The sequence below is a fragment of the Cervus canadensis genome, chromosome 6 (assembly GCF_019320065.1).
Source record: "Cervus canadensis isolate Bull #8, Minnesota chromosome 6, ASM1932006v1, whole genome shotgun sequence".
Classification (NCBI taxonomy): Eukaryota; Metazoa; Chordata; class Mammalia; order Artiodactyla; family Cervidae; genus Cervus; species Cervus canadensis.
This window is the reverse complement of record NC_057391.1, coordinates 45377888-45404770: the sequence shown is the minus strand read 5'-3', so window position 1 is coordinate 45404770 and position 26883 is coordinate 45377888. Positions and strand designations below refer to the sequence as shown.

The 26883-nt window shown below is 42.7% G+C and overlaps 1 protein-coding gene and 1 long non-coding RNA gene across 3 annotated transcripts in view; one reads left to right on the top strand and one right to left on the bottom strand.

Annotated features, from left to right (window-relative positions):
• The window catches only part of RORA (RAR related orphan receptor A), a 779815-nt gene that overhangs the window by 709039 nt on the left and 43893 nt on the right, over positions 1-26883 (bottom strand). The gene's annotated exons all lie outside the window — the stretch shown is intronic.
• On the top strand, positions 2323-12852 carry LOC122443534. The gene is made up of 3 exons (XR_006270050.1): positions 2323-2456; positions 7628-7712; positions 12687-12852. It is a non-coding gene; the product is annotated as an uncharacterized LOC122443534 (long non-coding RNA).

Sequence of the window (26883 nt, the reverse complement as noted above, 5' to 3'; positions counted from 1 at the left end):
CTAGAACAGTTGCTTGGTTTTTCCTCTTTAAATGGATTCTGGCTGTTTGGAGAGTTACAACCTCAGGCTCTTGGGCAATAGACATCATTCAAATGGGAAAGATAAAGCAAAATACACTTGTGTGTGATGCTTGACAAACTCTAGTTAGCTGTGAGAGGGGGATAAAATTCATTGTTTCCTCCAATAACGTTAATTATCCAACCACAGCAGAAACTTGACAAAGGCTGATGATACGTCTAGATATAGCAAATGTGGTCAATCACTTGGTGCAGTTCCAGAGATTCTGACACCTCAAAAGAGTGACTTTCTTCTCCTCACACTCAAGGTAAAGGGTGACCCTAGCATTTTCAAGGTAGGAATGGGCAAGTATGTCTTCTAGGCTTTGTGTTCTGGAAAATGGGATCAATTAGAGAGAGACAGATGCCACTGATGCCTTGGACTCCAATAGGCAGAGTATCAATCCAGCTGCAACCATTTACCCGCCACATGACTTTTCTGGAAGAAATTCCCTAAAACTTTTGCAGACGAAAAATCTCATGAGCTGCTCAAAGTCAAGGGCTGTTCCTACTCTTTATTGGGTGACAAGCCAGTTGCTTGTCATTTTTTTTTTTAAGAGTATAAAGCAAAGCAAAGAGGATTTAAAAAAGAAAGGGGGGTAGTCACAAGAGAGGTATTAACATGTTTAAATAGCTGTTCTTGTTACCATGTTTAGGATAATTCTAGAGTTTTTTTGTTGTTGCTGTTTTGCAATTTTTGCAAAGGGTCCAATATTATGTAGAAAAGGAGTCTGCCAGAGACAGTAGGTTCCTTGAGTTGTTTCTTACAAACAAAAGGAAGAAACAAAGGGAAGTCTCCCTTCTCCCCCCAGAGGCCTGAACCCCCTACAGCACATGAGTCATAAATTAGCTCATGGAAGAGGCTGCTCCATGGAGTCTAGTCTATTATGTTCCCCAGAGATGGGGAGAGATGGCGCCAGAGAACAGCCCAGCAGGAATCTGTGGGAGTGAAAAGCAAACAGGAAGCCTGAGACCTTAGGAGGTACAGGCAGTTTGGGAAGGAGGAAAATTTTGGGAATGACGGCATTCTATGTACCATCCTCTAGGTTAGGGCCATGAAATACAGCCAAGGCTTGGAACTATAGAGGACCATGGAGCTGGAGACTCCTCCAGACCCCTCCACTTTACAGATTATGAGAAAGCTGAGTGAGGAGAGCTTAATAAGCTTGTTCTAGATCACCCCTAACAAGGCTATATAAGGGCAAGGCTCTGCTTTTGAAAACGATCTTCCAGAATGTAAACCATGACCTGCGGAGATTTGGCTCAACACCCTCTGTCTTCTGGAATGAATGGGAAGAAGAGTGTTCTTAATGAAGAACCTGGGGACTGTCAGAGCCCCAAGTCCCTTCCCAATCACCCCAGCAATAGTACGATTAATACATTTTCAAAGTAATGGTTAACTCATCACTGCTGTACAGTAGAAATGAACACAACATTGTAATATTGTAAATCAACTATATGTCAATAAGATCAATTAATAAAATTTTCAAGGCAGAATTCTTTTCCCACCTTCAGGAAACAAACAAGCAAAAAAACAAACCCACACACACAAAAACCCCACATTGGTACATGGAGTAAATCTTAAAACACAAGACTTATGTTAGCTCCTGGCACATGGAATATACTCAGTATGTTTATGGGATTAATAAATGACCAAAACCAAATACTTTGGCCAAATGGGAACAGATGATATCACTGGAAACATTGGGTCTTACCACCTCTTGGGAGAGAAAATAGCTCTTTAGCCTGATATAAGCAATGCCATGAATGCAAAAAAGGGACTTCAAACAAGAGAGAGGTCATCCTGGTCACAGTAACCAACACTGTCTGATACTGGAGAGCTCAGTTAGCTCCTGGTGTTTCATCTATCAAGGAAAAAAAAAACAAAACACACACACTTTTTAATCTAAGAGTTATTGAGTAGAGCAAATAAAATAGTGAATATGAAACCAAAGTGTAAAGTTAAATACTGGGCAAAATCATGTATTTGTGCTATACAAATACCATATATTTGGTTCTCAGAGCACCTTGCAGGCAGCTTGATTATAATACTTATCCAATTGCTCTCAAATAGCCAAGATTTAAGGGACACACCTACCCTCAAGAGCCAGGCACTATGAAAAGTAACTGGCACACACAGCTGAAATAAAATCCTTGTGATTCATTTTACATAGATCTGTCCCACTAGTGTTTATAGTGACTAGCCCAAGACTAGTGACTGCCACAAAGTAGGCTATTACTAAAGGACTGTTGAATAAATGTATGGGTAAATGCACGCATGGAAGGACAAAGGGATAAAAATGAAAGCAGCACCAGCCAACCACCACACGCTGCAGACCCACGTCAGTAAAATCCCTTAATTCACGGAGCTGCAAAGAGCTACAACATCAGGCCTCGGAGGTATGTGTATGTTCCTTGGTTGAACCCAAACCCCAACCTCTGGAGAGCATGAGAGCCACTGGCTATCCATGAGAGAATGTGCCAAGGCCCAATTCCAGCTGCATGTGGATCCGTAGAGCTGCCCCAGTTCCCTTTCAGGAGAAGCTGCAGGACCACTATCCCCAACAGAGTGCTGATCACATGGCCGACTAGAAGACCAAGCCCTCATCCAGAGTAGGGGATGAGCAATTCTATCCTGACAGACTTGATCTCCAGAGTGCCTGCAGTGACAGTGCGGAGTTTTCCACTCCTCCAGACAGCAGGGGAATACGTGCTCATCTGACGTGGCTTAAAGGAAAGTCTGACAGTCTCCTCCCTGGCAGGATCATCTCTCCTGGAAGTCAGCCAGGATGTTTTTCTAAGTCCTGAATTCTCAACTACGGAGAACCGGTGGGGGATGGGAAAGCTGGAACATTCATTGGATGCTAACCTTCCATTCCCCCTCCAGGGTAGATAATATTGCACACAGGCACATTATTTTAACCTGTTTTATGTCTACATAGGTAGGAAGCTCATTACTTTCTGGGCAGCAATCTTTGCCTTTTTTGAATCAACAGTCTTTGGGCCCTTGCTATATATTAATACCAGCCACCTTTCTAGTGCTTTGCAAATATCACTGATTCACTTCTCATCTAATCCTTTGAGGTTGGTGCCATTATTCCCCTTCCCCCCACTACCCAGTTTACAGATGTAGTAACTGAGGCTCCAAGAAGCTAAGAAATAGCTCACCATCTGGATAATTGCAAGAACTGTCATGTCAGGTAAAACAATATTTGATGAAAGACTTGAGAATAAAAGAGCTCCATTCCTTCTTAGGAGTGAGTCATTCTGAAGCGAAAAGTCTCTTGTGTTTAAAGGATGGAACCAGTGATGGAGCAGTGAGGACCACAATAAAAAAGTACACTATTAATACTGCACTCATATTTTTATTAGCACCTGTAGCCAAGGACAGAGGCTACAAAGGGAAGCACATGACCCAAATATCATAGGCTTTTCCCTTGGATTCAGCCTCAGTCATTTGAGAACTAGACTTAAGAAAACAGAGTAACTCACATATAAATATACAGACAGTAGATAATATATATAAATCAACATAGGCAAAGCAGGGCCTCTGAGTCAATACATTAAGAACTACCTCCTACCCTTTGTTAATTAGAAACCAACCAGCTCTGGCAAATTCCCTACATGAAATGCAAGGGGGTAACTCATCCCAATTAAGAGTTTCAGTTACCAGTCTTTTAGAAGGAAAAGTCCCAGCCTTTGAGACCCTTCTCATAAAGAAATGGCTTTGCCTTTCCTATGTATCCATCTACTCTGGCAAACCATGATTAAAACATTAAGCCATCATCTAACCTAGACGACAAAATTTAACCCTGAAAATTTACTCCCCATTTTTTTCTTACCACGTTATCACCTACAGCTCTCTCTTTCTTCCATCAGAAGTCCTTGTCAAAAACTGATGGTTTTTGCATACTAATTTCACCACAAATACCTGATCTGAATTCTAAGTAATTAGCAAATCGGGTAACCTGTGAGATGCTGATCTTTTTTTGTAACCACAAAAAAGCTTTTCACTGAGAGGATATTTTAGTTCAAGAACATTTCTAATCAGGAAACCTCACATTGTGTTTCAAAATACCCCTCAGTGTTGCATTCATCCATTCCAGCAACATACTGAGGGTAATAATGTACCTTCACATCAATCACACTGTATTTTGAACGGACAGTGGCAACGACATATTATGTATATTTCACTAGTTTGAGCAGTTGTCCATAAAGAATACTAGCTATCACCATATTCATTTTTTGAGGTTTAGCTCTCTACTGTAAATGAAAAACATTTGTGCATTCAAGCAGGAATACTTGTTTACTGAGATTTTCATTTGTGAGGCTCTGGGGACAAGTATACCCCAACAACAACAAATACCATTCCTATCCAATTCTGAAAAATCAAACTAGGAGGTAGTGGACCCTGAGAAAATGATTCATTTCCTTCTCCGTGATCACCGGCGAGGTGACCTCAGTTTCCTTGTCTGTACAGTGGGAACACTAGTATGTACATACCTCAAAAGCTGTTGTGATGGATTTTTTAAATGGGAGAGTTTTATAAACTTAAAGCATCACACCACATAAGCTTTCATGGTAGTGACAGGGAGCACTAATACAAGAATTGACAAGACCAAGTTAAAACAAAAAACAGCAAAGCTGCATAAACCTGCCTCTAATTACCGATACTAGTAAAAGCAGTTCCCTGTTTATAGATGTTAGCTTGCTAGGTCTTTAGCCTAAGGTAACATATGTAAAGTAACTGAGGTGAGAAAGATGCTTTTTTTTTTTTTTCATAATTTACAAGTTCATGCTATGTTAAAATTTATTTTCACAGCACTGTTGTTTTAATGTTGAAACATTTCACACTATGGCGTCTTACTATTGAACTTTAATACTCAGTAAATAAGTTTATCCTTATTAGTACTTTCAATAAAGGTTAAAAAAAAAAATCCCTCGTAAAACCGCATTCTACAAATGGTAAGAAAAGAGACAGTGGTGAGGAGGCAGTCAGGCTCCAGGCCTGGTCCTGAGGTGGTCTTCAGTACCTGCTTGATGAATAAATGGAGAAGTAAGTACACTGCAGAGGTGATAAGAAAAAGTGGCAAGAGAGGCATTTCAGACTTGCATGCTATTTTAGAGCCATCATGATTGATCATAGCCAAGACAGACAAATCTCTGAGTGGGAACTCTTAGGGGGTTAAGAAGATAATTGTCTTCATAAATGAAGATGTGAAAGTCACAAATACAGAGTTAGTACAAAGAGAAAATTTTTTCACTGAGTCCCAGCCAATAATCTGTTCAATGAAGGGAGTTTCCATTAGAAATCTGGGGAAGATGTTTCAGGGGATGTACCACTCTAACATGCCCACTTTGCACTGGGGGAGCACAGATCTGCTTCAAGCCAAGTTCGCTTGAAAAGCCAACCATATCCTCACCCAACACCAGGACAGGAATTCTGCTGCTTTGAGGAGGGCCCAGCTGCACAAGTGGGGCAGGGGGTGGGACATCTGACTCAGAAGCCAGGTCTGCAATACTAGGAAAAGCTGGGTCGCTCCAACTGAAGCTAAAGGAGGGGAGATGCTGGAACCTGAGCATCTACTTGGATCCCATGTGAACCCCACCCTCCCAGGTCCCAGTGGGTCTCAGGAGCCAAGTATCCTCAAGAGCAGGGGCTGTCTTTCTGAGTTTCTCCAACAGATTTGCAGCGATGTGGGGCCCCGAAGCAGGTAGCAGTTACCTCAAGTCAGGCTTTCACATTAATACATTTTAGGAGAATTTGGTATTTTGTTTCTTTATAAGGGATTTTGGTTTGTTTTCTGGGGCAGAGGTGGTTTGCTCATGCTGCCTGACATGTGGAATCTTAAGTTCCCAAACCAGGGATCAAACCCACATTCCCTGCCGTGGAAGCATGGAGTCGTAACCACTGGACTGCCAAGAAAGTCCTGAGAATTTGTTATTTTGGATTTGATAGACCTAGGTTCAAATGTTGGTTTTGCCACTTTCCAGCTGGATAAACCTGGGCCAGTGCAAAACTTTTCGAGCTCAGTTTTGTCTCTTTGAAGTAAGGTACCGTTTATCTCACTGGTCATGACAACCTTATGAGATGATGTATGTGCCTCCATATAGCCTGTATTCCATTAATGTCACTTTTCATTCCTTCCTATCTTTCCTTCATGTTTTATTGTTTTGACTCTATTATTGTGTTTAGTCACACATAAGGATAAAAATAGAATCTTCAAAAGAAGTTCTTATGAATTCTTAAACATCTTAGATTGTGGCTAGAATAGAAAATTTTAAGATGTTAATTACCTGCAATTTCTTCTCACAATCAACATGAACTTAAATCTATTAGTCTGAAGACCATTTGTCTTCCTACCTACAGAGGCCACTTTAGAACAAAAACTTTGCAAGGTCTAAATTAAAAAGCTGTTTTGATACATTGTGGCAACAGTTAATGAATTATGAAACTATTATGGACGATATATGCAACCACTGAAAATTATGTTTTTGAACTACTTTCAATCATATGGGAAATGGATAAGCTCTAATATTTAACATAAAAGGTTGAACATAGATACAAAATAGAAATTTATACATATACTAATATGCCATTTCTAGGATACTTTATCACTTTCTATTGCAAAATATGCAAATATTTTGCCTATAATAAGAAATTAAGGATGGTTTTCAAAATATTCTACAGTGTAATAACGAGTTTCTATAACTATAATGAACTTGTTCTGAAATGGACATATACTTTTCCCCCATATGTACACATGCCAATATTCTACAGTGTAACAACGAGTTCCCACAGCTTGAATGAACTTGCTCTGAAATGGACATGTAGTTTTCCCCATGTCAATGTGCCCTGGGTCATCAGAAGACCCAGAGAAAGATGTGTTCAGTGACCACTTTGTGGACTCTCTGAATCTAGGTCACATTACAATGGTGATAATTTCTAACAGCTAACTTTGGTGTTTATACCAAACGAAGTGAAAAAATGGTAATGCCAAAAAAAAGGAACACATTTGCGTGTATTTTCATAGAAACCAGTCTTGGCAAAAGGCCTGTCAGGCTACACCCTGAAGACCAGCTTCAGGTGTAGGACGGTTCATGAAGGAGATCCTCCCGGCAGCAGCATTTCTGCTTCTCGAGTCACAAGGGCACTTCCACGCCAGGCTCACAGGCAATGGTCTTGGTAAGGGACTCCACCAAATCTGAGCAACGTGAGGGCAAGACGAGAGTAATCCAGGGTTCTTTTAGCCCTGACATTTCAAATTAATTTTTTATAAATTATTAGAGTTCAAGGGCTGGCTCACCAAGACCAGCAGCTTCATCTTAGAGCTAAAGAAGCCAAAGTCCAAGACGAAGGTTAGTGTTTTATCCATAGTCACAAGCTGAGACCACTAACAAGGTCTCCAGACACACAGCCCAGTGCTCCTTCAGCTGCATACAAGCTACTTTGTGACCAGTTTCCAACTACTCAATCCTCATTATACTTCTCCAGTATAAAACTAGACAAAAGCCCATGATCACTGAGGAATCTGGCAGAATGTAGAACTGTCTTATGCTCCATTTAATAGGGTTGGAACGGGCCGTCTCATCTGCGTGTCACCCGCTGCACACGGCAGAACAGCTCACAAGGTGCTGAGACCTGATATAGCCCAGGTAAGTCAACACATCCATGAATCAGTGTCAGTGGCTGCAGGTAGCCAAAGAATCACATCCAATATAGCTACCCATGAGGACTTCTCTCTGTCTATTCCCGGGGAGAGGGGCAGGGGGACGGGCGGGGGAGGGGTTACCAGATTCTGCTTCTTCTTCTGCAGGTATCTGGATCTCCATTTATTTGTGTGTCTATGCTTGTACACACCAGTTGTTTCAGTATCATTTTACCCAAGCACAGACGGTTACATGGGAATCAAGCAGGCCAGGGTCCTAGGTCCTGGAGGAGAAACCAAGAACATTCATGTTCCAGTTCGCACCGGGTTAAGTCAAAATCCACAGACCAGAGCATCTACTACGATCTTCTCAGGGGCAAGTCATCATTCCAAAAATCATCAAGGCCTCAGGGCAGAGCATGTAGAAGGTTCTAGAAACTGACAGTTAGACAAGGCAAGAAAGCACCACCAACTAACACTCAGACATGAGCCTAACCTTCAAAGTAAGAACAATTTGTGCTCAATACTTCCTCCCAGAGCAGCGGGGCTGTGGAGGGAAGAGAGAAAATTGAGTCCAGATGTGTGGAAATGTTGGTACACATTGAGCTAAACAATCAATGGTAGCTGGTTAGGGAGGAGAGAAATTAGAGCTGCAGGTTTGCTCTGGAACAAAGATGACTTATACAGAATTCTTGCAGGAAATCTGGTGTCACCTTCTCATCTCGAATCAATGCACAGCCTGCCAACCATCATATCCAACATCCTTCAGAGAGCGTTTCATAGGCAAAGGATTGCCATAAGCTCTTTAGGTATTGTTTCCTTTCAAAAAGAGGCGGTTATCTCCCTGATTCACATGGAGAAGCTAAGGCTTGGTTGAAATCATGTGACTTGCCCAGGGTAACACAGACTAATTTGATCTAAATTAGTCAGATTACTGAGGCTCAATAAACTTCTGGATAATTTAATCATGTGTCTGCCCAAAATAAACAACAAGGGAAAACCCTGACAAGCTCTCAAAATCAGAGACTTCATCTCTTACTGCAGCGTGTCTATCCCTGGAACAGCCAATGTTAAGCCAGATGGCTCAGTGACTTCTCAGATCAAAAACATGTGGGGAGTCCATTCTTAACTATGTATTTATGTGTGCTGTTTTCTGACTTTGAGGAAAAGGTTTCACCAGCACTTTTAAAGATATTTCCCATATTTGTTGCCTTTCAGCAGTCCTCAAACCCCAAAAGCTGCCAGGCTACTAATTTTCCTATGTGGTAAAGCTGCTCTCTTTCAGACTAATTAGGGAGAAGGGGGTGGGGGGTGGAGGACCATTAGAATAAAAGGAAAAATGTTTGTTTTTTCCTGAACAATTAGGTATCATTCTTTTTTATCAAGAACAACAACAGAAGCCTAGATAACACAGCCTTGCCTTGAAAGGTCCTGCTTTAATGAAAAGGCAAGAGGGATTTATAATGATGATACTACCTGGCACTCACTCAAATACCTACAAGCCCCTTCCTTGCTCCCGTGAACTTGCGCTGGACAGCTCTCTCCTCCTGAGCAGAGCTGGAACCACTTTTGCTCCACCTCTGACACAGTAATCCCAAATACTGAATCTATCAGGCCTAAATGAATAGTTATTCCTCTGCCCCAGATCTGCAGATTCTAAAGAAGGTTCTCATTTTAAGAGCTCAAAAGCTCTGAAAGCTGCACATTTTGATTTTTTTAATTATTAAAAGAGAGGTATGGAGGTATAACAGAAAAATTAGACTGTTGCAAATAACAGGAGCGCTCCCCAAAGAAGTCCCGCTCAATTCCAAGTGCCCATGTGTAATGAATACAATGCTGTTTTAAAACAGAGAATCTTTCCCAAGCCAGACTAGGTGTTCTGTCCCCAGTCACCCTGCGCCCGATACTACCTACCCCACTCCCAAAGCTCCTACCTTGAGGTAGTTTCTCTTCCCAGGTTCTACTCTCAAACCCCAAAGAATCAACTGCTGTCATTGTGAACACAGCATTTGTGTCTTGTAGGAAGAATGCAGTTTCATTCTTTTCACCTTCTTGCTGCTCCAACCTGGAGAGGAGCATCTCCAGGTCAACATCACACCAAGGACCCAGTGACAGAAGTCAGTTTTTCACCAACCTTAGATAAAGACCATCAACTGAAAAACTGATCATATATACAACTCCAGCCTTCATCCTTTGGGGTTATTTCTTGCTGGAATGACAGCCCCACCTTCAACCATTCTGAAGTAGCTACATCTACCCAGGTCCACTGTTTATTCCCAAGGCATTTGTGGCATTTTATAGCTGTTCCACCTCTTCAGAGTCTAGTCCTTTATCTCTTTGTTATGATCCAAGGTCTTTATCCTAAACCAAGGTCAATGCTGATATTTTCAGACTCTTTTTTCCAAAGAATCTTTACCCCAAAGAAATCCCATTCCAAACTCCAATATGTCAGACAGACCAAAGGCGGGCTGCCTGATTAGAGCTAAGTAAGGGCTGGGGCCCTACCAACCTTTTTAAAGAACCATTTCCTTTAAGAAGTTACAGAGGAAGCTGGTAAAGAGAGACAAGGTTGATACTGACAGTATTCAGGACCTGACAAACTGGCCAGTTTCCTACTAGATATACACCACAGGACCAGGCATTGGTGGACAAGAGGTGAAATAAGACAACTTGGAATGCCAGAAAAACGTTCCCCTGTCCACCTTCTGAATCTGACTAGAGAAAAGGGCTGGGGCCAGAGGCAGAAATAAGAACTGACATAGACTGGGAGCAGGAGCAGCAGAAAGGAAGAGGAATGGGGAGGGAATCAGAGGTAAACTTTACACAGCATTTGGCCTTTTCAAAGAAACTGCACATCCCCGATAACTATTACATCACCTTGTAAGAGTTGTTTGACTGAACTTCACAGCACCACTGCATGAGATTAAAAAAGAGAGAGATGGATTAAAAAACCAAGTTTTACAGCTAAGGAACACGTGGCCTTAAGCCACCTTGCCCAGTTACAGAGCTCATTAGGGGTGGAGCCAGAGCTGGCACCCAGACTTCAGGACTCTTTGCAAAGCACTCATCCCAACACAAAGAGGCCTCCATGGAAAGCAGACAGATTCTGTGTGCATTTGTCCACAGCTACTCTGCCAGCTAAAAGCCAACATAGTTGTCTTCTGTTTTTTTTTTTTTCTTCTTTCTAAAGACTTTTTCCTTGCTACGTCTTCTTGATCACATGTATGCCTCCCCAACCACCTTCCCTAACATCCTTACTGAAACAACAACTATCTGAGCCAAGCTATGCTCACTCTTTCAGCTCAGCCCTCCTTAGAATTACAACAGAGAATGAGAAAGTCCTAGTTGCCAGAAGATGTCTCAAATTGGTTATACTGATAAAAAAAAAAAATCACTACATCAGCTACATCTCCAACTCTTCTTCTGTTCAAAATCCAGTCCTTGTTGCAATGACATCTAATCAGGCAATGGAATCAGCTGAAATGAGGGCTTCTGTGAAAATCACTGCTCATTTGGTACTGAGCAGTTAAGTCTCTTAAATGTCAACCTGGTAGGAATTAAAGTTTCTTATTCTTTATAACAAGTCTCAAAACTATCAAGTGTTCTCAACTTCCAACTGAACCCAGATACTCATATATTCCAGAGGATATAAATGTTCTTTATCTGCTGGGTTGGAACAATTTTGAATTACTCAAAGCAGCAGTGTCCACATCATTAGAGATACCCAGGTTAAGACTAAAATATTCCATGCCTTATACAGATATTTATAAACCTTTGGAATTCTTTGGAGATACAGGTACCTTGACTAGGATTTCTGGCTTTTGATGCAGTTTTTCTACAATCGGGGCTCTAAGACCACTAGCCCTGCAATTTGGCTGTGCAACCACTAGGTGGTGATGGTGTGCCACAACCCAGAACCAGCAGTGCTGGGATCAGGGGGCTCCCCCCAGGTTTCCTCTACCAAAAAAGCAACCTCCAAAACAAAGTCCCCACTTAATTCCTTGCCACAGTTTAACTGTTACTTTCAGCAAAGCATTTCAAGTCTTAACCTGGCATTCAAGGCCCTGCAAGGTGGCACTAATTCCACAACCCATACTCAACCCCACTATTGCCCTACACATACATATTACATATTACTACAGCCGCATGTGATTCCTTGTTTCCTGCACATTCACACAGACACAAAAACAGTCCTAACATGTCCTGCTTCTCGACATTTGCTCTTGCTCTTCTGATATGCTTGGAAACTCCCCAAAGGCCACCCCCTCTCAGGTACCTCTAAAATACTTGGAAACCTTTGCTCAGACCAAATTCTTTCAACTGAAGCTCAGAGCTGTTAGTATTTATCAACACATTAAATGTTTCCCATGGAAAATCTGTAAAATATAGACTCAATAAGAAGAATTTTAACAAATCACCCCCCCCAACTTCAATACCCTGAGGTATCCACTTGACGACATTAGGCTGTGTTACATACTCATCTCGATCTTTTTAGGATAAATGTGTGTTAATATGAGCTGGCTCACATAACCTGCTTTATCCACTTAGCTATATCTCTTGAACAGCTTTCCACGTCATTAAATAACTCATGAGGCATTTTATGATTTCCCCCCAGGAGTCAATGCAGTGTGGTGGAAAATATACTGGGCTCAAAACCAAAACCAAGTTTCACTCCTGGTTCTGGCATGGACTCTCTGGGTTTGGGCAAATGATTGAACCTCTGTGAGCCTCATTCTACAAAACAGTGTAACACCCACCTCAGCATCTCTGACTGCCTAAACGAGAGAATTTAAGTGATGACGTCTAGCACAGAACCTGCCTGAGAGTTAGCCTCTGTAACTAGTCATTTCTTTCCTGTCCACCTCAGTCAGTGGTTTCTTTCTCATCCCAGCCTCCATTCTTCTCTGTGCCTCCCTATGACTCTATCCTGCTAGTTCTTCCCTGAGAGAAATGTGTGCAAATGCTGTATTCTTCCTCGCAGGGCCTCAGAAGACCCTCAAAGAAGAAGCTGGCCTGACTCCAGTAACTAGGTCCTGTAGCTGTCAACACAGAACTGACCCACCAGTGTTCACTGCCTTCTACCTTAACCACCGCCATTCTGGCCTTTTCCCACCTGCATCCTTGTTCACAGCTTCAAACACAGTCTGGGCTTCTTTCCGGCTCTCCCTTGCCTTCGATATTAAGAACATTATGCGTGGCAGGGGCCACCACAGTCTTGTGAAGTGACTGTCCTTCATTTAAAATAAATAAATTGAAATATATATATATATAAAAATTCAGTCTGGAGCTTGGGTCTTGGGGGTCCTGACGATGCCTCTATTCTTGGCATCCTCCACCAGAAGCTCCTCCGGCCAGAGCTTCCCTCCTGGTCGGCAGTTTTGCTGCCTCTTCTCCAGGCTCCTGAGTCTTTGATCCCAGAGGATAAACTTACTAAGTGAGAGGACAGGCAGTGTCTTCCCTCCGCCCCCTCCATTTGGGAGATGAACAACACCGTTCAGCTGTGACCTGCACCACACAGGCTTGCTCCAGTCTTACAAGGCTTTCTTCACTTCAGTGTTTCTTAAGTGTTATATTCCCCTGTCCCCATTTTCATGAAAAAGCACTTTGGGGGAGCTCTTTTTTGAATCATCTGAGAGATCTGCACTGGATGCAAAAGCCCCTTCCTGTTTTCCTCTCAACACCGCCCCCAGAAACTGCCTTCCTTACAAACCACCTTAGAAAAGAGAGATGGCTCACATTCACGGTACAACATACTTGGGAAGAAAAATTCCTCTCATTTCACCCCAGCGTTGAGTCTGCTGTGGACCTTCCTGCCAACTCTACTAAGCAAGTAAAATAGAAAAGAGGGCCCAGAGGGCAGTCAGACTGTGCCAGAGGCCCCCTCCTGCAGAGGCTGTGTGTACCACGAGGGCGGCAAGCATGGGCTCTGGAGCCTGATTTCAGCATGATTCCCCAGCGTACCACTTCCCTGGCTGAGTGACCCAGGGAGAGCTGCTTTGTCTTTCTGATCCCCAGTTTCCTCATCTGTCAAATGCACACAGTAGTGAGACTACCTACATTATTTTCATATGGCTGCTGGAACAAACGACCACACACTTAGTGGCTTAAATAACATAATAAATGTATCACTTACAGTTCTGGAGCTCAGAAGTCCTCAAAGCAAGGCGTTGACAGGCTGTGTTCCTTCTGGAAGCACTGGGGACAGTTCATTTTCTTCCCTTTTCCAGCTTCTAAGAGGCCACCTGCAGTGTGTGCCTCATGGCCGCTCCTGTCATCTTCAAAGCCAACAGTGTAGCATCTTCAAATTTTTGCCTCCCTCTCGCTCATGTGTTCGGGCATGCTCTGTCTCCTCACCCCTCCCCTCTAATTCCCACATCACTCCCCTTCTCTAACTCTGACCTCTCGCCTCCATCTTACAAGATCCATGTGATTATACTCGGCCCACCCACATCATCCAGGAGAATTCCCCCTTCAAGGTCCTTAACTTACTACATCTGTGAAGTAATGTACTCACGTGTCTGGGGGATTGGGAGGTGAACATTGTCACAGGGTCATTATTGTGCCTCCCTCTCTATGTAAGAGAAGGGTGTTATGAAAATGTAAGAAGAGAATACATGTCTAGTCCCCCGCACACTGCCAGGCTCCCTGAAAGAACGTCCACGATGTCAGCCACGGTTATCGCTATAAAGCAACAGTAGCTTCAACAGGAGTGAGGGAAACCCTTGTTCATTCTTACACAGGTAAACTGGAACCATGTGGTCAAATTTTAATGCAAGCCACAGTAAGTACCACTGGGGCCCCAGAGACCTCCCTGTGGTTTCACACCCTCATCCTTCATTTTTTGGAAAAAAAAAAAAAAGTTTACTAGGCACCCACTAAATATCACTATTTTTCACTCCTCGTAGTAGTACTTGCCTGCACAGTTTGCTTAGGTTATTCAGCTGGTAACTGGCAAGGAGAGGCTTTGAATCCCTTTCGGTCCAACCCAAGAGCCTGTCTTTTTCACAGACACCAGGACCCAGTAACTCACTGGCTCACAGGCCGTCTGGTCCTGAGAACGCTGCAAGGCCGACCCGGCTGGCAACCAGCACGCTTTTTCAGGGCAGAGAGCAGGTCAGGGCTTCTCTCGTGTCCTCTTGGCCCTCCACCCAGCGATGAGCACACGGGGATGTGGGCTGTGGCGCCTTGGTTATTTTTTTGAGGAGCAGGTGATTCTGATGAGATGGACAATCGCCTCTTTCCCAGGAACAGGGATCAAAATCACCTGGAGGGGCTGAGAAGCCAGACTGTGGGCCCCACCCCCAGACTTCAATAGGTCTGAATTTGCATTTCAAATAAACGCTCAGGTGCTGCTCCTGCTGCTGCTGCTGGTGGTCCGGGCTGACACTTTGAGAAACACTGTTCTGGATGCTATGGAGGTAAATTTAAGAGAGAACAAGTGGCTCAGGTCTGTGGGATCCGGGCTCCCTGGCCCCCATTCACTCTTCCCACTTTTTTACTTTCACAGACCTGCTAGGGCCACCTGACTAAGACATGCAGCAGAAGGGATGGGACCCACAGCACACTGCTTGCTCACTCCATCAGCAGCCTCCCCACCCCCACTTCTCCAGGTGGCCCTGACTGAAAGCCTTAGGTTTGTATCATCTTCAGAAGAGAGGCCTGGGCAGGTCCTCACAGTCTCTGCTGCTCAGCCAAACAATGAAACCTAAGATACCAAGGATAAGCTTTGAGAATTGAGTCAGCGGGGGAGTAGGAAGATGCCCTTAAAAGGGCAGAAGTTCTTGGCATCACAGATCCTCAACACCTTACCCACATCTCAAAGTCACGTTTGCCAGCGCTTGAAGAATCTGGGAGCCAAGTTCTCCAGTGTGCTCCATTTTAATTAATTTATTTTTAATTGGAGGATAATCACTTTACAATATTGTGTCGGCTTCTGCCATATATCAACAGGCATCAGCCATAGGTATACGTATGTCCCTCCTTCTTGAACCTCCTCCCCCCTCCCACCCCATCCCAGCCCTCTAGTTTATTTTTCTTATTAATTTTCATTGGAGTACAGTTGCTTTGCAACATTGTGTTAATTTCTGCTGTACAGTAAAGTGAGTCAGCTATACGTATACATCTGTCCCCTCTTTTCTGGATTTCCTTTTCATTCTGGTCACCACAGAGCACCAAGTAGAGTTCCCTGTGCTATACAGTAGGTTCTTATTAGTTATATATTTTATACATAGTATCAATAGTGTATATATGTCAATCCCAATCTCCCAATCCCTCCTCCTCCCCCCACAAACAGTCTCTGTGTCTGTGTCTCTATTTCTGCTTTGCAAATACATGGTGGTATTTAGATATGACCCTCCAGGCTGAAGGTCATGCACATCAGCCTATTTTGGAATAGCTGTTGATGAAGAATTTTTTATGCTTTGCTCGGGGGACCAGTTGCAAGGAGGAGCTTTTTATGAGAACAATACATATCACAGACATCTGAATATATTTCCATGAGAAAATAAGGATGAAGGAAACGAAAAGATGGTGTCGTTTTCTTACATGGCAGATGAATATTTAACATGCTAGGGCTTATCTTTAAGGGGAAAAAAAAGACCCTTTGCAATTTGACATGCTTCCTAAAACAGCAATCCATACACAAAACACCAAACACTACAGCCACCCATATAAACACCATGTATTTCATTATTCCCTTATTACAGTGGCACAAAGACCAGCTGCTACATGAAATATCATGAAAACATAAATTACTGGTTATAAATAGCATATTTAAAGCATGAGGCCATCCAGAACGGGCTGGTTTAACATAGGCTGCCGAGAACGAGTCCAAGGAATTGATAAGACAGGCAGGGGAAGTCAGGCAGGGTCTGCACATGGCAGGAGATCAGCCAAAAGAAGCTGCAAGAGGGGCTCTCGAGACAGACTTGGAGGGGGGTATAGTGGAGCTCTCATGAGCCCGGAGGAACAAGTCCACTTTCTGTTGACCCTTGCCACCCCAAGAGGGACCAATTCACAGACTGCTTATCACCACTATTTTTAACTTCCTGGCAGGCTAACCCCGTGCAATGGGAAAATCGCCCAAAGTAAATACACACTCTCCCTTGATTCTTCTCCTGGCGAGTAATTTTCTATTATTTTCCGTTAGAACCATTTCCAGGATAAATCATGCTCCAGTGTGAGCCTGAATGTGAGAGTCCTCTAAGGAGTTTCCATCCTAAACCAGGGAGCTCAGAAAAGCTACATCTTTGCTCTCCGCTCTACAGGCTGTGTCCAAACAAGCCCTTTGAGAAGCTTTCCAGGCTTTTCACCTTCTAGGCTCCTTTGTTATTTTTATTTCCCTTGAGTTTTGCTACTAGACAAATTACGGATCGTCATATATAATTATCTTTCCATGAGACAGATTAATATGAATAACAGTTTTGAGCTTAGAAAGAAAAAAAAAATTCTTTATGTCAGGTCCTGCACATGCATTCTCTCATGGAATCCTCACCATGACTCTGAGCTGGGCACTACTGTTTTTCCCTTTTTACATGCAGGGAATAAAATCACATAGGAGAAGTAATTTGCTTGAGATCGTGCAGCTGGAAGGCAGTGGAACATGTCTGAAACTCAGCTCTGTCTCTGAACTCCATGCTTTTAACCACTGCACAGTGTGGCCTTACCTTACAAGCTGCCACACCTTGTTAACACAGTTCCAAAGTTAACACAGACCAAAGTAAGGACTAGATAAACTAGTTACAAACTTAGGAAAGATAAATGCAGAAATTGATTTAGATTTTTTGAAACATTTTAACACAGTTTGAAGATCCCAGTGAAGTCTCTGTGGACCCCTATCTCTCCCAGACCTCCCATGAGGGATCCCTAACCTGGAACCATTCACATATCATTTGCCACGTGCATCTTCTATGTTTGCACAAAAAGAGCTAGTTAAAAATACTGCCTGCTTCCCTGGGATCTAAGACAAATCAAGTCCCAACTCTGAATGACGTTCAAGGCTCTTCTTAACCTGGCCCTCGCTATCTCTTCAAATCCATCTTCTAGAACCATGTTATCCAGAGTCTGGAACGAGAAGTGAGAGGAGTGAGAATGTGAAGCAGAACCAGGAGATCTTTAAAGGCAGATAAGGTTGGGCAGCATCTCCATCCTGATCATGACTCTACACAGACATGGTAACTCTCATCTTCCAGGGCAACTTACCATGTATTAATAAAAGGCACACTGCCTACTCTCTCAGCTTTGTTCTTTGCTCTGGACCATTCCCCAGCCTGTGCCACCCTTTCTTCCTAGGCTCAGCTCCCAAGCCTCCTCTGGGAACCTTGCCTGCTGTCTCCTGTTAGAAGCTGTCAGGTCCCATCTGCCCCCACAGCACCCTGCTCACATTCTGCCTTCTGCTGTGGAGAGCTGCCCCCTAGTCTGACCCAGTGGACAGTAAGCTCTTTAAGCACAGAGTTGGTTCTCACTAACCTTCTTTGCTGCCCCCTGCTCTTAGCACAGGCAGCGACCAAAGTAGGTTCTTAATAAAGATTAGCAGGTCTGATTTGTCACCAGAGATCAGGAGTAGCTACTATACTAGGAACAGGAGGAAGGAGGAAAGGGAAGGGAGAGGGGCTCACACAGGAATTAAACACAGAAAAAAAAAATGATGGTTCATTTTTTCCCTTAAGAATGTGAGCCAGGATTAATAATGTACAAATGGGTCTCAGGAACTAGCATTTCACTGTGATCAAAACTTCCCGTAATAAACTCTGACATAAAGTTTTAATGTTTGCATTTGTCATCTTTATCAACCACTTCATTCACACCCAAAATAGAGCAAACATCTCCTGAGCCCAGCTGCACCTTCCCAGACCCCAGGAAGCCTCAGCCATCCAACTCCACATTTTCACTTGGCATCTGTCCCCTAGGGGGCCAGAATTTACTGATTTCTAGCTAACGTTTATTGAGCACCTACTGTGTTCCAGGAACCAAAGCCTGTATTTATATACATAATATCTAATCCTCATCAGAGCCCTCTGAGATATTGTGATCACCATTTTCTAGATGAGAAATCTGAATTCAGGAGGTTAAATAACTTGCCCACAGCTGCATAGTTAGCAATGCTGCAGGTTGAGCTCAAATATGCCTTACTGCAAAGCCCATGTTCTTAGCTACTCTACTAATTTTTAAATAAAAACATCCTTATGATTTTTCAGAGTATTAAGTTGTGACATCAAAATACTAGTGGAAGAAAAGGCTCTGGATCTAGGCTAGAAAACACTCTTTCAAAGGACATAGCTTCATCATGGGACCTCACCAGCCAGGGTCACAGGACTCATCAGGCAAAGGTTTGAGTCTGCTCAGGCACACTTCTAACTAAAGGTGCCGCAAGGGCCATGCCCTCAGTGCTGAGAACCCTGGACTCAAGGGGACCTGGAACCTTGTTCAGCACTGAGTCTCACAAGGTTTCACATAATGGAAGGGCCAGGGAGATTCTAGACATCCTCAGTCTCGCCTTCTCATTTTGTAGAGGGGGAAACTGAGGTCTGTGGAAGTTAGGCATTTGCCCAGGTCATAGAGCTAACTAGGGGGCTTCCCTAGTGGCTCAGATGGTAAAGAGTCCACCTGCAATGCAGGAGACCTGGGTTTGATCCCTGGGTTAGGATGATCCCCCGGAAGTAGAAATGGCAACCCATTCCAGTATTCTTGCTTGGAGAATCCCATGGACTGAGGGGGGTGGCAGACTGCAGTCTATAGGGTCATGAAGAGTCGGACATGACTGAGCAAGTGAGCACAGCAAATGTGTTGACTATATTCCCGGGTCAACAAGATTTAGTTCCTCCTTACTCAGTGATGCACATCACTCCACTGCGAGGAGGGGGCACAAATACATTCAGACATCCTGTTACTGGTGGACAGTCTGATCATGGGGTGTGCCTTCTGCAGGCCACCCCACTGCCATTGAAGTAATGAACTCTGCCAGTATGGGGTCAGGGCTAGTTCTAACTCATTTAGTTTTACATGGATCAAAATGAAAACCTGGTCTATATGGAGTCTATGACTACACCACCCTGAACTCGCCTGATCTCATTGAGTTTTCAGAGAGGTTCCATTTCCTGGCACATCTGATGGCTAGCAGTGTCAGTAATGCAGTCTATGAAAATAAAATATTTTTACTGTTTAAAAATCTACTTACTGAGTGGCATGAAATTGGATGAACTGATACTTCTGCATCTGCAAAATGGGAAAATGATAGTACTTACCCTATAGAAGCTATGTTTTCAAAATCAAATGAGATAATACATATGGAGTGCCCAATATGATGCCTGGCACACAATAAGCACTCAACAAAAATAGTTAACATGGGACTTCCTGGCAGCCCAGTGGTTAAGATTCCTTGGGCCATGGGTTCAATTCCTGGTCAGAAAACTAAGATCCCACATGCTGAATGGTGTGGCAAAAAAAAAAAAAATGGTTACACTATTATGGTTGCTGTTGAACTTCTGGCGGACATTCACATATGATCAAAAGAAGGACAAAAGTTATGAATGTTTTTGCTTTCTTTGTCTTGACCTCTTTGTTACACATGTTTGTGGAAGACCTTTTCCCATAGGTGTGAGGAAGAGGATGGTGAACAAGAAAGGACCAGAGTGAGCTGGCCTCAGATGAATGCTGGTGGTTGAAGGTTAAGACACAGAGGAGATTTAATCCCCACACAGCCAATCAGTGTGTATAACAGGCCTGCGGTGAAATGACAGAAGGAGTTCTCACGTTTGAGTCTAGAACACTTCTGCACCCATGAATAATGCTACCTGTAGCAGAATGGAAGAGAAATTGCTGCCCTGGGTTGAGGTTAGAGCATCCGGGAGAGCACAAAGAGGGCTTCGTGGAGAATGTAATTAGGAAAGCAGGTAAGTGGGGACTTGTGTTTCCAGAAATCTGTTTTTAAAATACTAATAGCCTTGGGTTTTTCACCCTAGAGAAAATTTTACATCTTTGAATATGTTTGCAATTTGTGTGATCTGCACACTCCAGATTTTGTTTTGCAAGGAGAACTCTTAAATCACTGCATTGTTACTACAAATAATTAAACCAAAGACTAATTTGTGGTTGCACACATGTTCACAACCATGTGAAAAATACTGCTGTCAGCACCAGGGCCCAGTTTCCAACACATCACTGTTTTACAATTTAATGGGCCTCTGAATGTTGCAAATCTGAGGAGAAAAGAATAAAGAAATTTTTTAAAAGCAGAAAGTAGGAAGAAATAGAAAGTGAAAAAAAAAAAGAAGAGGAAGGAAAGAGCAAGAGAGAGAGAAAAAAATTTTTCCTTCCATTTCTCTATTCTCAAGAAAAACTTCCAAGAGCTCCGCTGGAAAGTGTGTTAGAATATTCTGATTCTCTGTTAATGGTATTTTTAAAAAAGAGAGAGAGCAATGGACCTAATGTGTGTTTTTCAAAATCCTTTGATTCTAAAGCCATTCAACTATAAATCTGGGTTCTTACTTCAAAAGCTAGATACATCCTGCCTTTCCTAAAGTGACGCAAAATATTCAATCCTAGGCCAAGAAAAATCCCAAACCAACCAACAGAAGTCAAGGAAAATTGAATACAGAAGCTTTCAACTTGAATTATTCAGGTCCAAGGAAATTAAGTCTTTCATCTTTTCTCTCTAGTTAACTTTTAAAACATTTTAAATACTCTGCCCTAAATATTTCAGAATATAATCCAAAAGTGATCAAATTCCATTATATGAGTTGAACAGTACAGATAAACATATCAATTTTATCTGGAATATGTATACCCATTTCTTCCACAAGTATTGAAAAATACTGATAGTACTGTGTCTATTCAAATGCTTTTAGAGCACATTGGGAAGCTTTTTGATATTTTGATTAATTTAACTCTAAACCATCCATCTAAAATAAACCATCGCCCCAAAATACTCCTAAAGATAAAAGATACTCTCTAGGAACAAACTACAAACTATGATACCCCTCTTACCAATAAACACACCACCACCAGACGGAAAAAAATGATTTATGAATTAGTTTAAATGGAAAACAACCCCACATATAACTGACAAACAGAAAACTGCCAAGAGACATCAGATAAGCAGAAACATCACACAAATGGCACTGTCCTTGAGTAGCTAACTGCCTAGAATATATGCAACTTTTGAAATATCTTTTGATGGGATGAAACATTTTCATATACCTGGCACATTATTTAATATTTTTTCCATAACTATCCTTCATTCATACACTTTGGCACGAAGAAAACATAAATATAGGAGGTCTCTTTTCTTATGTGGACTTAAACCCAGAAAAACAGTCTTGTGAATTATCCGTGGACTTCTCTTTTGGAGGGTAGGGTAGATGGGAGACCACTAGTCTAGTTAGCTTCCTCTCATTCTTTTCAAACACCTCCAGTTTTCAGCATCTCTCCTCTAGGGAGAATAAGGGCATCATTTAGCATAGCAGTTCCCACAGGTGTGGTCCTTGGATCCTTGTAGGTCCCCAAGACTCTTTCAAGGAAACTCATGAGGTCAAAACTATTTTTATCATAATACTTGTCACCAGAAGTAGAGTTTTCCACAGGCTACATGATGCGTATGGCCACAGACTGAATTCAGAAGCAGAGTTGACAATCCAGCTGTCTTCTATTAAGCCAGACATAAAAGAGATTATTTACAAAAACACAAAAGAATGCCATTCTTCTGTTTTGGTTTTGGAAAACAGTTATTCTTTATGCAATGGGTTTATTTTTTAAAAATAAATATACTGTTAAAATTTTCTCCATTTCCAGTTCTAATATGGCAAATATCAAGTAGCATTCACATAAACAAAAGTTCTTGAAGGTCCTCAATAATTTTTAAGAGTTCTTGAAGGTCCTCATTAATTCCAAAACCAACAAGTTTGACAGTGATTCAGTAGCACAATTCTTGACTTATAGTAAATTCTCAATACACAAATGTGTGGCAAATTTACTGATTAAAGGGCTCTGAATATTTTTCAATGTGCAAGAGACTCCAGAGTTCAAAATATGAATATGACCAGTAAAGACCCTGGGATGACCACGTTCAGGCCTCTGCACCTGCTTACAACATGATTTTTTTTTTTTAAAGATGATAAGAACACAAAAGTGTAGAGCCAAAACAAAGACAGAATATCCCTAGTAAACATGGCTCAAAGACAGGTAAAGGCAAACAAAGGAAAGGAGAGCAGGTGATGGTGGGAATGGGTTCTGACAATCAGTGGATTTCCTTTATCCATCCTATCATCACCTATTCTTCATTTCAGGGGAAAAAATATCATCTGTTAATTCAGAGACAATGTCCTTCCAAACAGGTTTATGGGGACTTCATACACACACTAATTAAACTACATAACATTCTGAATGGTTCAAGTGCTAAGATCCCACAAGGTCACAGGGTCATCTGTGTGGACCAATTAGTTAACTTTCTTGGGTTCCATAGTGTTCATGTGCCTCTCTCAATTTTTATTCCTGGAAATGTCTTCTTCATCTTGCAAAATCCACTTCAGACAACACCTCCTCCAAAAGTTTTCCTTTCCTTCTTTCCCAGAACAAATTAAAAATTCCTTCCTCTGCCTAACCTCTGTACCTTGCACATATGTCTCTGGCAGCATGTAGCACATACTATTGAAATTCCTCATTTTCACTGTCTCCTTAGCTCATGCACTGTCGACCTTTGTGTTCCAGTACCTATCGGTGCCAAAACATTGTAGACACTTTAAAAACTGACATAAACCCTAGTCAGTCACCTTACAGATGCAGAAGACAACTACCAGAATTAAGTACAAGGCAAAAGAATAATAAGGAAGTTATTACTTGAAATTCCACTTGTTTCCAGCCAACTAGAAATCCAGCATGGGTGTCTTAGTGATGGTGGCTTAGTCTTGCCATGTTTGAGAATGAACAGGTGCCCACTGAAAGAAAGCCATCTCCTAAAAATCTGTCTCCTGGAAGGAAGTGTAACTTTTCATCCCTTCTGAAACGAGACAAACTGCAAATGGCATAGGCAAGTATTGCAAAAGATAAATCAAACCAAGGTAAAAACTCACAAGGCATAGATGTGCTAAAGTGACTAACAGTCATTTAACAGGAAAGGACTGGAGAAGAGGGGAAATCTAACTATTTGAATGTTTATATGACATCAAAGAAGCCTGGAAAGTCATGCTCTAAAATCAACCAGGCTTCATCACCACCTTTTAAGTGGCATACTCATCAGCAAAGAACACAAGAACACACATTTTCATTAGTACAGTAAAGAAAGAATTTGTATTTGTATGCCTACGGTTAGCATTGGCAAAGAAATGGGTCAAGTAGGTTGTTTCCATGTTTACCTTTAAGGATGTGGCCATATGGTAAGAATTAAGATGCTGCCCAGAATCTAATATGGAAGAGATGTCTCCATGCCTCCAAAAGGTGAGGGCAAAACCAGTAGCACTTAAGCGGAAACTTGAGATTGGGTAACTAATGGCCATCTAATCTTATGAAAAGCTACACAGAGTAAAGGTCTTGAAACACAAAGAGCCTATTCATCCTCATGCTGCTGCTGCTGCTGGTGCTAAGTCGCTTCAGCCGTGTCCGACCCTGTGTGACCCCAAAGACGGCAGCCCACCAGGCTCCGCCGTCCCTGAGATTCTCCAGGCAAGAACACTGGAGTGGGTTGCCATTTCCTTCTCCAGTGCATGAAAGTGAAAAGTGAGAGTGAAGTTGCTCAGTTGTATCTGACTCTTAGCGACCCCATGGACTGTAGCCCACCAGGCTCCTCCATCCATGGGATTTGCCAGGCAAGAGTACTGGAGTGGGTTGCCATTGCCTTCTCCGTAATTCATCCTCATAACCACCCTTCTATAATTGTATATGTATCCTTGTGCTGGACTTTGAAATTAGCACTTTCTCATTCATCAGTCTGATTTCAAACCACCCTTACTGGATATCTCAATTATCTGAGACTCCAACATTAACTAACAACTGGACCCTCTCCATATCTGTTTTCTTTCTTCCTCATTAGAGTTACGAGTTTTAGCCCAGGGGAACTCTCACTATGGAACCCCAGAGTGCCAGAGCGGAAAGTCATCACAGAAAGTGACTAATCTAACCCATCCACTTTGGGAAAACTGAGGCCCAGAGAACCCTTGCCCTGGGGTCACACAGCTAAGGACTGTCAGAAACAGGGCCTCAACACAGCCCTTCCTGCAACACAGTACTATTTCATCATACCAAACAAAGAAGTAGAGATGCTCATTTGGAAATGTGTGTTTGGACAAATCGCTAGCCCCAAGCACCATTTCCTCCCTACATAAATAAAAGCAATGCTTTCCACCTGCCACTACTACCCTGGGAACATCCATAGCATGTGTGTTTATTCCCTCGAGCTGACTGCGGGATGATGGAAGACAGACCATGACCGTGAAGCAGCAGAACTGATCCTACGAGGAGGCAGCGAGAGGGAGCCCGAGCCCAGGCTGAAGAGCTGCCACACCTCTGGATGTTTAGGAAGACGGGCTGTTTGTCTAGCCCCAGAGTGTCTCCCCAAAGTGTCCACTGTTCAAACGGGAAAAGAGTGACTTTACAGTGGAGAATACGGTAGACCTCATCTTCTCTAGAGGACAAAGATCTACATTCCCTGAAATGGAGCAAAGTGGTATCTTGTTCCCCTGATGTGTCAGGAAGGGCACTGCCCCGCTATAGGCTTCCCCAGAGCCCTAGCCTCCACTTAGCCAGAAGCAAACATCAGATCACCCAACCTGGGGTTCGTCATCCTAAAAAGTACCTGACTAGTGCTCTTCATGAGGGCCAACATTATGAAAAACAAGGAAAACCAAGGAACTGTCCTTGCTGAAGGAAACTAAGGAGACAAGACAATAAAATGCAATGTGGGATCCTGGATTAGATTTTGGAACAGAAAAAGGACTGGTGGAAAGCCGGGTGAAATCTAAATAAAGTCTGTCGTTTAGATGGTGGCATCATGCCAATGCTCATTTCTGAGTTTTGGTAACTGTAGCATGGGGATGCTGTGGAGGTTGCTAACTTTGGTTGAGGAGCGGGCAGGAGCTCTTTGTACTATCTTTGTAACAGTTCTGCAAATCAAACATTATTTCAAATATTAAAAGTTAAAGAAAAAAAAAGTGGCTCATGGCTGGGTAGGAGACATAGCTGATGACTTTCTGGTCCCTCCTCTCAACCGCTTGTTAGAATCAATCACTCTTCCCTCTTTGTTTCCAAAGAACGTGGCACAAGTTTTTCCTTCTCCTTTATTCTGGGTTATTTGTATATCTTCAAAAAATGATGATGTTTTAAGAGCAGAGCCCAGGGAGAATCTTTATCACTGCTAAGAGCATTCCCATGTCCTATGTTTTTCACAAAGTAAATGCTCAGAAAGTCGGCTAGAGGAATGAATGAGTGAATGCACCTGCTTCCCCTGGATGAGATGAGACACACATTTTGCTGTACTTTATGATTGTGCCCAGTCTTCCCCATCCCATGAGTTAAAATGCACAAGCTGCATTTAAAACCACACTTCTTGCTTCACAGCATCTAATACAGTACACTGCCCTCACCCACTAAATGTTTAAAAAGCAAATGCTATTCAAAATCCCCTTTGCTCTTTGACAAGACTGCCTTTCACCTCCTTCTCAGTTTGGAAATGTGTTGAGTCATCCTCCCAAACTTTGTGCCTTGCATCACCTTCTCCAGTAAGCCTCCTCTGGCCACCCCTCAGCCTTTCCTGTAGACTAACCCCTTCCTCCTCAGAAGTAATCACTTTCACCTCTGTGGTACTTATGTACCTGGTACATAATTTTGCTTCAGTACTCATAACAATCTGTTAATTACCTATTTACACATCCATCTCCCCAACTATAACAGGAGCTCCTTGAGAGCAGTAACTTGGCTTTATTTATCGTGTACCCTCAACTCTGAGGACCGTACTTGGTATGTAGTCAGCGGTACAATAAATGCTTACTGAATCAAAGAGTGAATGTTATTCCCATTTCTTGACTCTTGACCAGGAATTTACTGCAATGGCAGACACACAGGCCATGCAGGCGTTACCCAGAACAAGGGGACGAGGGCTGCAAAGACATTCCAAGGGTCTTTTTCACGACCACAGCAAGCTGGCAGGTTGGAGACACCAGCACGGGTGTGAGACATGAACGGATGATCTGCTG